Source organism: Grampus griseus, assembly GCF_964374135.1.
Source record: "Grampus griseus genome assembly, chromosome: 11".
NCBI classification, from domain to species: domain Eukaryota; kingdom Metazoa; phylum Chordata; class Mammalia; order Artiodactyla; family Delphinidae; genus Grampus; species Grampus griseus.
The window spans coordinates 31,134,328-31,147,595 of record NC_139005.1 but is presented as its reverse complement, the minus strand read 5'-3'; the positions used below and the strand labels follow the sequence as shown (position 1 = coordinate 31,147,595).

The 13,268-nt window shown below is 39.3% G+C and overlaps 1 protein-coding gene across 1 annotated transcript in view; it reads left to right on the top strand.

Annotated features, from left to right (window-relative positions):
• Positions 1–13,268, top strand: part of SLC2A13 (solute carrier family 2 member 13) — a gene marked incomplete at both ends in the record, with an annotated part of 424,910 nt that overhangs the window by 69,438 nt on the left and 342,204 nt on the right. The gene's annotated exons all lie outside the window — the stretch shown is intronic.

The window sequence follows — 13,268 nt, the reverse complement described above, 5'->3', positions numbered from 1 at the left end:
TCTTTCTTTGTGGTTTGATGACTTTCCTTAGGGGGATGCTTAGATTCCTTTCTCATTATCTTTTGTGTATCAGCTACAGGTTTTTGCTTGGTGGTTACCATGAGCCTTACATATAACAATTTATATTTAGAACAGTCTATTTTATGTGGATGACAACTTAACTTTTAATGCATTCTAAAGCTCTGCATTTTTACTCTCCCTCACACATTTTATTTTTGATGTCACATTTTACATCTCTATATTTTGTATCCCTTACTAATTATTGTAGTTACAGTTATTTTACTACTTTTGTTTTTTAACCTTTATATTCGTTTCATAGGTGATAAATATGCTACCTTTATTGTATAGTTACCTTTACTAGTGAGACTCATACTTCCATATGTTTCTTGTTAACTAATTAGCACCCTTTCTTTTCAGCTTAAAAAGGCCTTTTTAACATTTCTTGTAAGGCCAATTTATTGGTGATGAACTTCTTTTAGCTTTTGCTTATCTGGAAAACTATCTCTCCTTCAATTATGAATGATAACTTTGGCAGTTTGAGAATTCTTCGTTGGAAGTTTTTCTCTTTCATCACTTTGGATATATCATGCCACTCCCTTCTGGCCTGCAAAGTTTCTGCTGAAAAATCTGCTGATAGTCTTATGGAGTTTCTCTTACATGTAACAAATTGTTTTTCTCTTGCTGCTTTTAAGATTCTCTTCTTGTCTTTAACTTTTAACATTTTTAATTATAACATGCTGTGTTTTGTGTCTCTTTTGGTTCATCTTATTTGGTAGTCTCTGAGCTTTCTGAATCTGGTTGTCTTTTTTTCGTGAAGTTAGGGAGGTTTTCAGGCATTATTTGTTCAATGAAGTTTTCTGCTCCTTTCTCTCCTCTCCTTCTGGGACTCCTATAATGTGAATGTTAGTTCACGTGATGTTGTCTTGTAAGTCCTTTAATTTCATTTTAAAAAATTCTTCCCTCATTTTTCTGCTCTGTCTGGGTGAGTTCCATTGCTCTATCTTCCAACTCGCTGATTCATTCTACTTCATCCAGTCTGCTGTTGAACCCCTCTAGTGTATTTTTCAGTTCAGCTATTGTTTTCCTCATCTCTGTTAGTTCTGTTTGGTACTTTCTGATGTTTTCTGTCTTTGTTGAAATTCTCACTGTGTTCATCCATTGTTTTCCCAAGTTAGGTGAGCAATTTTGTGATCATTACTTCTTAACTCTTTATCAGGTCAATTACTTATGTCCATTTCATTAAGGTTTTTTTTTTTCTTTTTTTATGAGGTTTTATGTTATTCTCTCTCTGGAAACATATTACTCAGTTTCTTTCTTTTCTTATTTCTTTTCTTTTTTTTTTTTGCTTCACTCTCTGTGTTGGTTTCTGTGTATCAAATGAAGCAACTACGGCTTCCCTGGTGGCGCAGTGGTTGAGAGTCCACCTGCCGCTTCAGGGGACATGGGTTCGTGCCCCGGTCCGGGAAGATCCCACATGCCGCTGAGTGGCTGGGCCCATGAGCCATGGCTGCTGAGCCTGCACGTCTGGAGCCTGTGCTCCGCAACGGGAGAGGCCACAACAGTGAGAGGCCCGTGTACCACAAAATAAATAAATAAATAACTGAAGCAACTACCTCTCTCAGTCTTGAATACAGTATTTGTCCTTGTATAGGAGATGAACCTTATTTATCATTCATCCCTGCTGTAGCTCTTGGTTGTTTTTCAAACCTTTGTGATTGTCCAAGCAGCCTATTTTATTTTTAGTAGCTCCTGGTAATTGAGGGTGTGCCAAGACCAGTCAGTGTCCCAAAGGGGAAGATCTCAATCAGCATCTAGATTCAGGTTGATTGGGAGGCAGATGCTCAGGCCATGGCTTTTAAAGAGTGCAAATATATAGTAATGTGGGTCTGCAAGTTTAAGCTCTGAGGGCTCTCTGAGGGTGATCTGGCAGTGTCACCTGGGTAGCAGTCACAAAAATCAGGGCTTCAGACAAGTGTACTAACTCCTTTCTGGGAGATATTGATGAGCTTAGTGAGGCAGAGATAGAGTACAAAAATGTTGTTCCCCATTCTGCTATCCCTGAGCATACCTCCATAGCTTCTAGTTGTGTGCCAAGGCTGAAGCCTGCCCCTATGGCTGAACCTCCATGACTAGCAAGGAGGCTTCTTTCACAGAAAGACTAGCGGTGTGTTTTAGTCTGCTGTCTGTGTTGTGCTCTGGGGTGGTAGCCTGCCAAGTCCTGTCTTTCTGATTGTTTCAGTCCTGTGGGACCTAGGAACATAAGCCCTCCTGGCCACCAGAACCAGGTGATCAAGGGGTATCTCGTAGGCAGCAGCCATAAAAACCAAGGCACCAGTCATAAAAACAGGGGAACCAGATATGTATAAGAGCTCCCCTTGGAGAGATTCTGGTACTCTGGTGTGCTGCAGAGGGAGAATGTGAAGTTAGTACCTCCCTCCAAGGTCTCAGGAAAGGTTTACAGTCAGACCTTAGATGTGTGTTTAATTAGAAGCCTACCCCTCATGTTGCTGCTGTGGTGGCACGGTAATAGTCCTCTTTAACAGAAAGATGAGCTCTTGAGTCTGTTGCCTCTTCCTGTGCCCTGGGGGTGGTAGCTGTTTAAGAACTCTTTCTATGTTGGTTACAGTCCTGTGGGACCTGTGAGCTAAGCCCCACTGGTCACCAGAGCCAGGTGTCATAGATGTGTTTGTTCCCTGGCTGCAGCCGCAAAAATCAGGGTGTCGGACTAGTGCATAAGCTCCTTTCTGTAAGATGCTGATGAGCTGGAGTGAGAGAGAAGGAGAGTGCAAAGATTGCATTCACCAGCCTTTGTTCACTGACAGCCCCTCTGTAGGCCCTATAAGTGTGCCAAACCAGAAACCAGCCCCTCAGGCCAAAGCTCCTGGACAGGCAGATAGGCTTATTTCTGAGAAAGATTAGGGTGTGTTTTAGCCCGCTATCTGTGCAGGGCACTGAGAGTGGCCGCCTGCCAAGAACTGTCTCTCCAATTGTTACAATCCCAGGGGACCAAGGGACAAAAGCCCACTGTCCTCCAGAGCCAGGAGCTTCAGGAAATCAAGGGGCATCCCCTGGGTGGCAGCTGCAAAAAACAGGTCATGGGTGAAAACAGGCTCCAGATACGTGTAGAAGTTTCCCTCTGGGAAATACTGGAGCTCTGGAGCATGGCAGAGGGGGAGTACAAAGATGGCACCTGCTGAGGAAGGGAAAACAATGGAAAATAAAAGAAACAAAAGAAAAAGAATAAAGAAAAAGATGGTACCACTGGGTTTAGCAAGGCAGATGACAGTGTGCAAGATGGCACCCACTGGCTGGAGCATAAAGATGGCACCCGGGGGAAAGGGAAAATAAAGTGTTGTGGTGGGGAGATGGTGCCTGCCAGGTTTAGCAAGGCAGAGAGAGAGCAGGACAATGGCGCCCACCAGCCCACATATCCATAGAGTATCCCAGGAGGCCCCTGCCCCTCAGACCAACACTTTATTTAAAAGTCGAAAATGAGTCTCTTTCGTAAAAAGTCTGGTCACTTTTCAAAGGGCCGCTTCTCCACTGGGACCTGGGTGGATGCGTCTGTGCACTGGCCCTTTAGGAGCCATTCCTCAGTTCATCCCAGCCTCGTTGGTCTCATGGGTATGAGTCCTGCTGGTCTTCAAAGCTAGATGTTTTGGGGGTTCATCTCTCAGGTGCCCATCTTAAAAGTTGGAGTGCTGGATGTAGTTTGCCTCTCATTTGCCTGATGTGAAGCAGTTGCTCTGCCAGTGTTTAGGTTTTTTTTCAGAGGAAATTGTTCCATAAATAGCTGTAGATTTGGTGTGTCTGTGAGAAGAGGTGAGTTCAGAGTCTTCTTAGGTTGCCATCTTGAACTGGAACTTCTGCTTTCCGTTCTTGGAGAACATCTCAAATTGATGTTCCACACTGGTTCAAATTTCACACGTATTTATCTCTATTATTTACTGCCTCCAATATGGTGTTTACTTATGTAATTATTTATATATTCTGCTATTAAATTTTTAGCATTCTTGCAACCCTTCTGTACCCTACCCATTTCCCTGTTTAATTCTATTCTGTTGTCTTTTTACTTAAACCAATTCCCTCCACCTGGCTCTCTTCCTGCATTTTAGGTAAGGCCCAAGGCCCAACCCCATATTGAAGAACAGCTTAAACAGTTTTTGAAGGGTGTGTTCATTTATTATTTTGCTACTTTAATATTTTCTTTAATAGTTCCTTCTATTTTACTCCTCAACCCTTTATATCTATTGGATGAATATTTCTATAGGTAACTTCTAGCCCTGAGCTTATCTTACTCTGTATATATTTCTTAAGTATTTTATCTGTTCCTACAGCGATTCACAGACTTTTAGCTCCCGTTTAGGTCCACATTGTTGTTGTCCTTAGATGTCACTTAGAGCTAAATATGACAAAGCACCACTTACGTTGCTGTCTGCTAAATTCACTGCCTTGATGAAAAGGTATTGATTTCTTATTAACCTTTGTGCATTCCATTTGTCAGGTGTAAAAGCATACTGCTTCTGCTTTTGCAGCATTTCGTACAGCTGTCTTTCTCTTATAACCTCGAAACTCTATTGTAAGAAATTTCTTACATATCTAGTAATTTCTATATTTGCTCTCTCTCTCCATAAAGAAATGTTTTCCTTCTCTGTTATTTTCCTTCCTTGGTTACATCTGTGTGTTCCAGGAACACTTCTTTTTTCACCTTACCTGAATGCTGGAATGTTATACTGTTACTTAAAATGATTTTGTACTATAAGGGTGCTAAACCAGTATCAAGAGTGTTGTATATGGCTACACAGGGATGTGTTTTGTTTGGCTGTTTTCATTGGCCTATAGTGTATTGTACCTTAGTTGTTATGTAAGCAGCTTTCTACCTTATATCTTATGCTCAGTCAGCTTCTATATTTATGGTACCTGCCTAGCTTATGTAAGAAGTTTGAAACTCCTTAATGGAAAAGAATAGTTAGAATGAAAATATTTGCAGTATAATGGGTTAAAGTTACCTTTAAAGACTTATGGAAAAAACACTGCAAGTTATAACCAAATTTTAATAGTGGTTATCTACGGATGGTGTGCTTAAAGGGGATTTTTAATTACCTTACTTCTTACTTGTAGTTCCAAATTTTCCCTAATAAATAATATATTTAGTATAAAACCAATCTATTAAGACTAACTTAAAAGGATATGGTTTTGTGTATGTATCCCATAGTATTAAGCGACAACCGTTAAGCCCAGGTCTGTGCTTGACACGTAGACCAATTATAGTTCAGAAGGTACATGAGATACGAACATTCCATTAAAGGGCTTGTAGTCCTGCTTTGAGAAACAATGTGATACAGGCTCTACTGAGATGTTACCAGTAAAAAAGGACATTGGCAGATCAATAGAATATTCTCAAGTAATAAAAAAGGAAGGGGGCATTTAGGTTGTGAGAGACTTTACTGAGTTGAAATGATCGTGATATGTTTGTAATGCCTCGTTAGGAGGTTTTTAATGCTGTAGAACATGAACTTTGGTAGTTATCCCCATAGATAGAATCTTTCTCATAACCTGGCTCTTCTGTTACAGGCACTTGGTGTTGTATATATTTTCATCACTTTGCGGCTTACTGCTCTTTGAAGTTGCCCAGCAGTTTTTTTGTGCCTTAAGCCTTATTTTTCAGAAAAGAAACAAAAACAAAAACTGGATTCTAAGGTGTTAATAATCTGGTAAATGTAGATACTTGATTATTTAGAAGAATGCAGACATACCAGTCCTGGGCAGGACAGCCGAACTGAAACAACTACAGTGAGGGATACTGTTTGTTTGGACAGATTATTTTTATTTAAATTTTTTCTTTAGAGATCATAGAGCAATAATTTACAAAATGAAATTAGGACCTCATAATCATTCTTGTTCAAGAAGCATTATTATTAAAAGGTAGCTTCATGTGCTTCTAAGCAGCTAATTTGTTGCTGCCTGGCTTATCATGCTGAGAGGCTGCTGTGATTCATGGGAATTTACCCATCGCAACAGGATTTTCTAATGCTATTTGGTTATGAAATTATTTATACTTCTGACTCAGGGCTTTAAAAGGGCTTCCAGCAGATTCTGAAAGCCAACTTTTGAGCTCAAGAGCATTTTGTGCCATTTATGGTGAATCAGTATGGCGCCATTTATGGTGAATCAGCTTGGCAGTATGAGAATGGTTGAATTGGGTTGCGCTGTAGTACCTGAGGTACAGTGTTCTGGTGAGGCGCCTCAAGCTAAACATGATAATGAGTTTTCATTGATGTAGACCTCTTTATTTTCTTAGAAATCAAACTTTTAAAAAATATTCAGAAACAATACCAACACAGGTTTTTGTGGTTGTATTTACTCTAATAAGCTATTAACAAGAACTTGTACCACTACATTCTTTATGTTAATTTCAATTCATGAGTTTAGTATGGATAATTAAGAATTTGTTCTTTCTTTATGAGATATTTATTTTATTTAATTAGTGATTTGAATAGGGCAGAAATCAAAAACGCTTTATAGAATACTCCTAAACTTTAAATATCATTAATTACATCCATTTGTGAAGCACTTATGCTTAATTTGCAGGATCTCATACAATATTACTTAACTGTCCTTCATAAGAATAGTGAGCTTTGTTGTTTCCCCAAAGTGGAAAGGAGATTTTGGGGTGACATAGCCTTAATGTTGAAGGTTTTTCCAGAGTAGACATCATGTTTAGAAATCCACAAATGATGACTTGCCAGGTGGTTTTATTGACAGCAAAGTGAGTTAACAGGGCCTGTGCTTAACATTTGCATATTGGACAAATGTGAGTAGTGAACATGAAGCCTTCTACTACTCTTCCTGATCATTGGCATTCTTTTATAGTTCTCCGTTTTCATAAGGCAGTTTTATGAAAGGAGACTTTAAACTTGTCTAGCTTGAAATTATACAGTAAATCACATTCAGTTCTCATTTTTCTTACTAATTCATCTGAGCTCTTTAACATGACACCTGCTGGCAGTAAGTCACATAGCAGGTAGTAGGAGCAGGGAAGAGATCAGACTCTTCTGCCCTTCGAAGTTCATACGTGCTCACTAAGGTAATAGGGCCAAAAATAAAATGTTCCTGAGAAATTTCCAAAGGGTCACATTTGAAACAGAGGCATGGCAGTCCATCTTCCAGTGACACATTACAAAGATTAGGGGATGTGAGTCTATGAGATCCACTTTGATGTTAACTTGCTATGGGACTTTATGAAACCTTCTTATTGTCTGCCTCTGAGGCTGGGGTTCTTTACCTTTCCTAAGGGGATAGTGAATGATACCTGTCCCACCTACCTACTGAAAGGATGACCTTACATGAAATACAAAATGGTAACATAAAAAGATTGTAGAAAATAATGTAGTATTCAAGGGTAAGGTAGATGCTTGCTGGTCACTTCTTTTCTTTCTTCCTTCTTAAATATTGGAATTTTTCAGGACTCAGTTCTAGGCATTCTTCTCGGGTTCCATTTCTGGGAAATCTCATCCTTCCCATGGTTTCCGCTATATGTACCATCCACACAGAACCATCTTTTGAGCTCCAGGTATTTGTATAACTCCCAGACTCCACTGGGCCCAGTCCAGTCTCAGTTTGGAATTGCATTTAAAGAAATACAGTCCAGCAACTAAAAGTAATTAAATAGTAATACTACTCCTTACTTGAGTCTCGAAGAATATAATAGCATGGAGGTTATAATTCAGCAATATTTCAAAAAATCTTTTATCCACTCCCGCCCCCACTCCAACCTCAGTCAGTCCCTGTGTTATGGGCTCCCATTTTTCCATACTGAGCCTGAAACTCTCACTCACAACTCCCTGCAGTCTGTTTTCATTTGAACTTCTCACAAACCAGATCTTTGGCCCATGTTTTCTTCATCCTTTTTTGCCTAGCATTATAACAGCCCCAGAACTAGGCGACAAACACCAGATTCTCGCTTGAGGATGAGAGAGGAAGGAAAGGTTAGTTAGTTTGGCAAAGGCTCCTATTTGGGTAGGAGAAAAGAGGAGGCTGGGAACATTTACATGTAAATAATCTATATTCCCAGCCTACTTGTGGAGTGTTCTACTTATTCTCTACTTGTATATTTCACAGAGCACCTCTGACTCAGCCTGTCTAAAACTTGACCTTACTATCTTCCACACAAATTTGCTTCTCCTCTAATATCTTCATGCAAAGTATCTATCGTGCTTCTAGTTGCTTATTCCGGACATCTGAACGTCATCCTCAAATTTTTCCTCTCCTTCACAGTTCCATTCACGTTCTCTTCAGCCTCGATACTGAATACATACTTCTAGAGTCTCTCCATTTTACTCCATATCTACTGCTGCCACTGAACTCCTTGTTCCCCAGCAATCCGTTTTCCATACTCCAACCAGAAGGATCCTTTAAAAACATGAATCTGATCATGCCTTTTCCTCCTTTACACTGTTCAAAGGTTTCTGAGTACCAAGCCCTTAATAATGGCCTCTAAGATCCTGTATACTCTGGTTGGTCTCTGCTTATGTCTCTAAAAATAGTCCCTTCCTCAACAGGATGCATTTCTTCCTGCCTCAAGGCCTTTGTCTAAGCTGGTCTGGTTGTCTAAAGTATCTTTCACCCTCCTCACCCTCCACCCTGCCCCCCAACCTCCTCATCCAAGGTTTCTCTGACTCCTCAGGCTGGGCCCAGTCCCTTTGGTGAGACCCATTGCTCTTGAAATCGAATTACTTGTTCCCACATGTTTTGCACAATAGATCCTAAGCTCCACGAGGGATGAAGTGCTCTCTCCTGTAGCACTTCATCCCTCGTGGTTAGCACAGTGCCCAGCTCAGATCAAGTATTAGTTGAGCACTTGCTCATTAAAGGATACTTCTTCCATGATTTGGGCTTTGTCTGTCTCTCATCTCCATACATATTCTGCTTCACACTCTATTTACCCCTGAGAAAATTGATTTCATATTTTTTAAGCCCGTGCTCTTCTTTGCAGAATTGTCTTCCCAGTCCTTCCTAGCTACCACTTAATCATTGTCAGCACCTCAAAATAGAAACCAATGTGTAGCTGCACTGTGTCCCTTACCATGGTATTTTGAAATTATTTGATTTCATGGTTTTGTGAGTAGGGCTGTATGTGGCTTCCTTTATAGCAGGGGCAGTGTTTTTGTTTACTTCTCATCTTGATAATCCCAGCACCTAACAAGGTCACACTGAATCAAAAAAGTTGGCATACTCATAAGTAGAGGTATTGTAATAATAAAAATAACTGCTGACATTATTGATTATTTTCTGTGTGCTAGGCACAATTTTAAGTTCTTTCACGCTACTAACTTATTGAATCATCTCAACTCCTATGAAGGAGTTACTTTTATTCTTCCAATTTATAAATGAACTAGAGACCCAGAAAGGTTAAATAAGTTGTCCAGACTTAGCCAGATGGTAAGTGGCAAGGCTGGAATTTAAACCCACTGTTTCCGGAGCCTACCCACCTCTGTGGGACAGTCACTGTACTCATAGTGCTTTCAAAATTGAGTTCTGGAATCTTTGATTCAAATTCTGTTTCTACTTACCTGTATGACCTGGGGTAAGGTCCTTCTCTGTAAAGTGGGGATAATTATATGTCCTTTATAGGGATGTTCTGACGATTAAATAAAATAATCAGTCCATCTGTAATATCTAATGGGATGTAGGCAGTTGTAACAGCATTAAGTCAGTGTGAGCACTTGGACAGATCTTTTGGGATTCTTTCCAACTCTAAATCCAGTGAGTTTTTATAGTTTTTTAGTCTTTTCCATTTGCCATTTACTTTTCAATGTTCTGGTATTTATTTTTAATAATCAACATTTATAAGGGCCTGAGGACATCTCTGCGTTTGCTATCAAGTGAAATCTAAGGGCTTTGTGAAAAGCTTGTGCTGCCTAAAACTACCGTGCTGATTTCCCATGCTCAAGTCCCCTGCTAGGTGGCTGAGTAAAAATCTCTGGCTAAAGAGAGAAGCTGAATTACAGCCAGACCAAAGCAGAAAAAGAAATCTAATCAGTTACTGTTACCTGATTTTGAAAGTTCATTGAGATGTTCTAATCATAAAAGAACTAAAAAGAATATACAGTTAACAGGTCAACATTTGCAGCTAATGTTTCCTCTTTCCAAGTTAAATAAAAGTCGATTTAGAGTAGTCTGTGCTATTAAATTGATTAGCAGTCAGATGGAAACTTTCAGCAGTTTAGGTGATGATTCATTTATAACGACTATTCATAGTTTGTCTACTAATATTTGCTTATTATTTTATGAAACTCATAAAATCATATGATTTTTTTCACCATCACCATATACCGACAAGCACTACAGTAGCAAATAACATTGGTAGAAAATACAGAGTATATAGTTCTGAGACTTAATGGTCTGACTTGTGTGCAAACTCAATAAATGCTTACCAGTAGTTTTACAACAATACAGTGAATATTCCAGTAGTAGATATATGTACTATTTAAATAAATCTTCTTGATCTGTTTATTTGTTCTACCTTTGAACAAAGCAAACAAATATATAGCAAAAAAATATTTAAAATAGATGAAATTGGAGATGATTGTGGCATCAGGAAGGAATTTAGTTCACAGAATAAATACCATGGAGTCCAAAACACTTGGTAGAGGTGTGCCTCTCTAACTTCTACATAAAAAGGGAGATAAAAGATGGCTATGTGATTTATAGTGCCCATAAACAAACAGAAGTCAGTTATTGAGAAACACAACTATTGCAGCTGCTGAGACTAGAGAGGAGTTTCTCCTTTGTCGGAATGTGGTAAATGGTAAATGGCAACTTTTCAGCCCTTGTACAGAAAACACAGCCACAGGATTTCTTAGTGCTGATACCTTCAATAGCAGCAGGCTATTTTTAAATTTTATTTTATTATTATTATTTTTTGCGGTACGCAGGCCTCTCACTGTTGTGGCCTCTCGCATTGTGGAGCACAGGCTCCGGACGCGCAGGCTCAGCGGCCGTGGCTCACGGACCCAGCCGCTCCATGGCATGTGGGATCTTCCCGGACCGGGGCACGAACCCGCGTCCCCTGCATCGGCAGGCGGACTCTCAACCACTGCGCCACCAGGGAAGCCCAGCAGCAGGCTATTTTTTGACATCGTAAAGATCAATTCATTAAAAACAATTTTACATGGGTCTATTATGCAACCCATTGATGTTCTTGCTTAAACTGGGTATCTGTTTATAGTATCTACAAATATAAAAAGATTTAATTACTTTAGATAATCCTTTTTTTCACTATGCTTTTGCTGACTGTTGATTAGATGTTAGATTTATGTTAAATAACCAGACATATCTGGAAATTGGAAGTGCCACTGGGAAGTGAGCTAGATATGGCCAGCAGGGCAAAGATTTTCTCTTAAGAAATAATTTAGGATTGGCTCAAAGTTGTATACCATAGAACTGTAGTTTTTTAAATATGTGGTGAGCATCAGGATCACTTGTAGGATTTTTAAAAGACAGGCTCATCTCCCACCTCTGTAGTTTTCTACTTAATAGATTTGGGTGGGTGAGGTGAATGCATCTGCATTTTATTTTATTTTTATTTATTTATTTACTTATTTATTTTTAAAACATCTTTATTGGAGTATAATTGCTTTACAATGGTGTGTTACTTTCTGCTGCATAACAAAGTGAATCAGCTATCCGTATACATATATCCCCATATCTCCTCCCTCTTGCGTCTCCCTCCTTCCAACCCTCCCTATCCCACCCATCTAGGTGGACGCAAAGCACCGAGTTGATCTCCCTGTGCTATTCAGCTGCTTCCCACTAGCGATCTATTTTACATTTCTATATAATTTGTAGTGCATATATGTCCATGCCACTCTCTCTCTTCCTCCCAGCTTACCCTTCCCTCTCCCCATGTCCTCAAGTCCATTCTCTACGTCTATGTCTTTATTCCTGTTCTGCCCCTAGCTTCTTCAGAACGATTTTTTTTTTAGATTCCATATATATGTGTTAGCATATGGTATTTGTTTTCTCTTTCTGACTTACTTCATTCTGTATAACAGTCTCTAGGTCCATCCACCTCACTACAAATAACTCAATTTCATTTCTTTTTATTGCTGAGTAATATTCCATTTTATATATGTGCCACATCTTCTTTATCCATTCATCTGTTGATGGACACTTAGGTTGCTTCCACTATTGTAAATAGTGCTGCAATGAACATTATGCTAAATGACTCTTTTTCAGTTATGATTTTCTCAGGTCATATGCCCGGTAGTGCGATTGCTGGGTCGTATGCTAGTTCTATTTTTAGTTTTTTAAGGAACCTGCATACTGTTCTCCATAGTGGCTGTATCAATTTACATTCCCACCAACAGTGCAAAAGGGTTCCCTTTTCGCCACACCCTCTCCAGCATTTATTGTTTGTAGAGTTTTTGATGATGGCCATTCTGACTGGTGTGAGGTGATACCTCATTGTAGTTTTGATTGGCATTTCTCTAATGATTAGTGATGTTGAGCATCCTTTCATGTGTTTGTTGGCAATCTCTGTGTCTTCTTTGGAGAAATGCCTATTTAGGTCTTCTGCCCATTTTTGGATTGGGGTGTTTGTTTTTTTGATATTGAGCTGCATGAGCTGCTTGTATATTTTGGAGATTAACCCTTTGTTACTTGCTTCATTTGCAAATATTTTCTCCCATTCTGAGGGTTGTCATTTCATCTTGTTTACAGTTTCCTTTGCTGTGCAAAAGCTTTTAAGTTTCATTAGGTCCCATTTGTTTATTTTCGTTTTTATTTCCATTTCTCTAGGAGGTGGGTCAAAAAGGATCTTGCTATGATTTATGTCATAGAGTGTTCTGTCTATGTTTTCCTCTAAGAGTTTTATAGTGTCTGGCCTTACATTTAGGTCTTTAATCCATTTCGAGTTTACTTTTGTGTATGGTGTTAAGGACTGTTCTAATTTCATTCTTTTACATGTAGCTGTCCAGTTTTCCCAGCACCACTTATTGAAGAGGCTGTCTTTTCTCCATTTTATACTCTTGCCTCCTTTATCAAAGATAAGATGACCATATGTGCGTGGGTTTATCTCTGGGCTTTCTATCTTGTTCCATTGATCTATATTTCTGTTTTTGTGCCAGTACCATACTGCCTTGATTACTGTAGCTTTGTAGTATAGTCTGAAGTCAGGGAGCCTGAATCCACCAGCTCCGTTTTTCTTTCTCAAGATTACTTTGGCCATTTGGGGTCTTTTGTGTTTCCATACAAATTGTGAATTT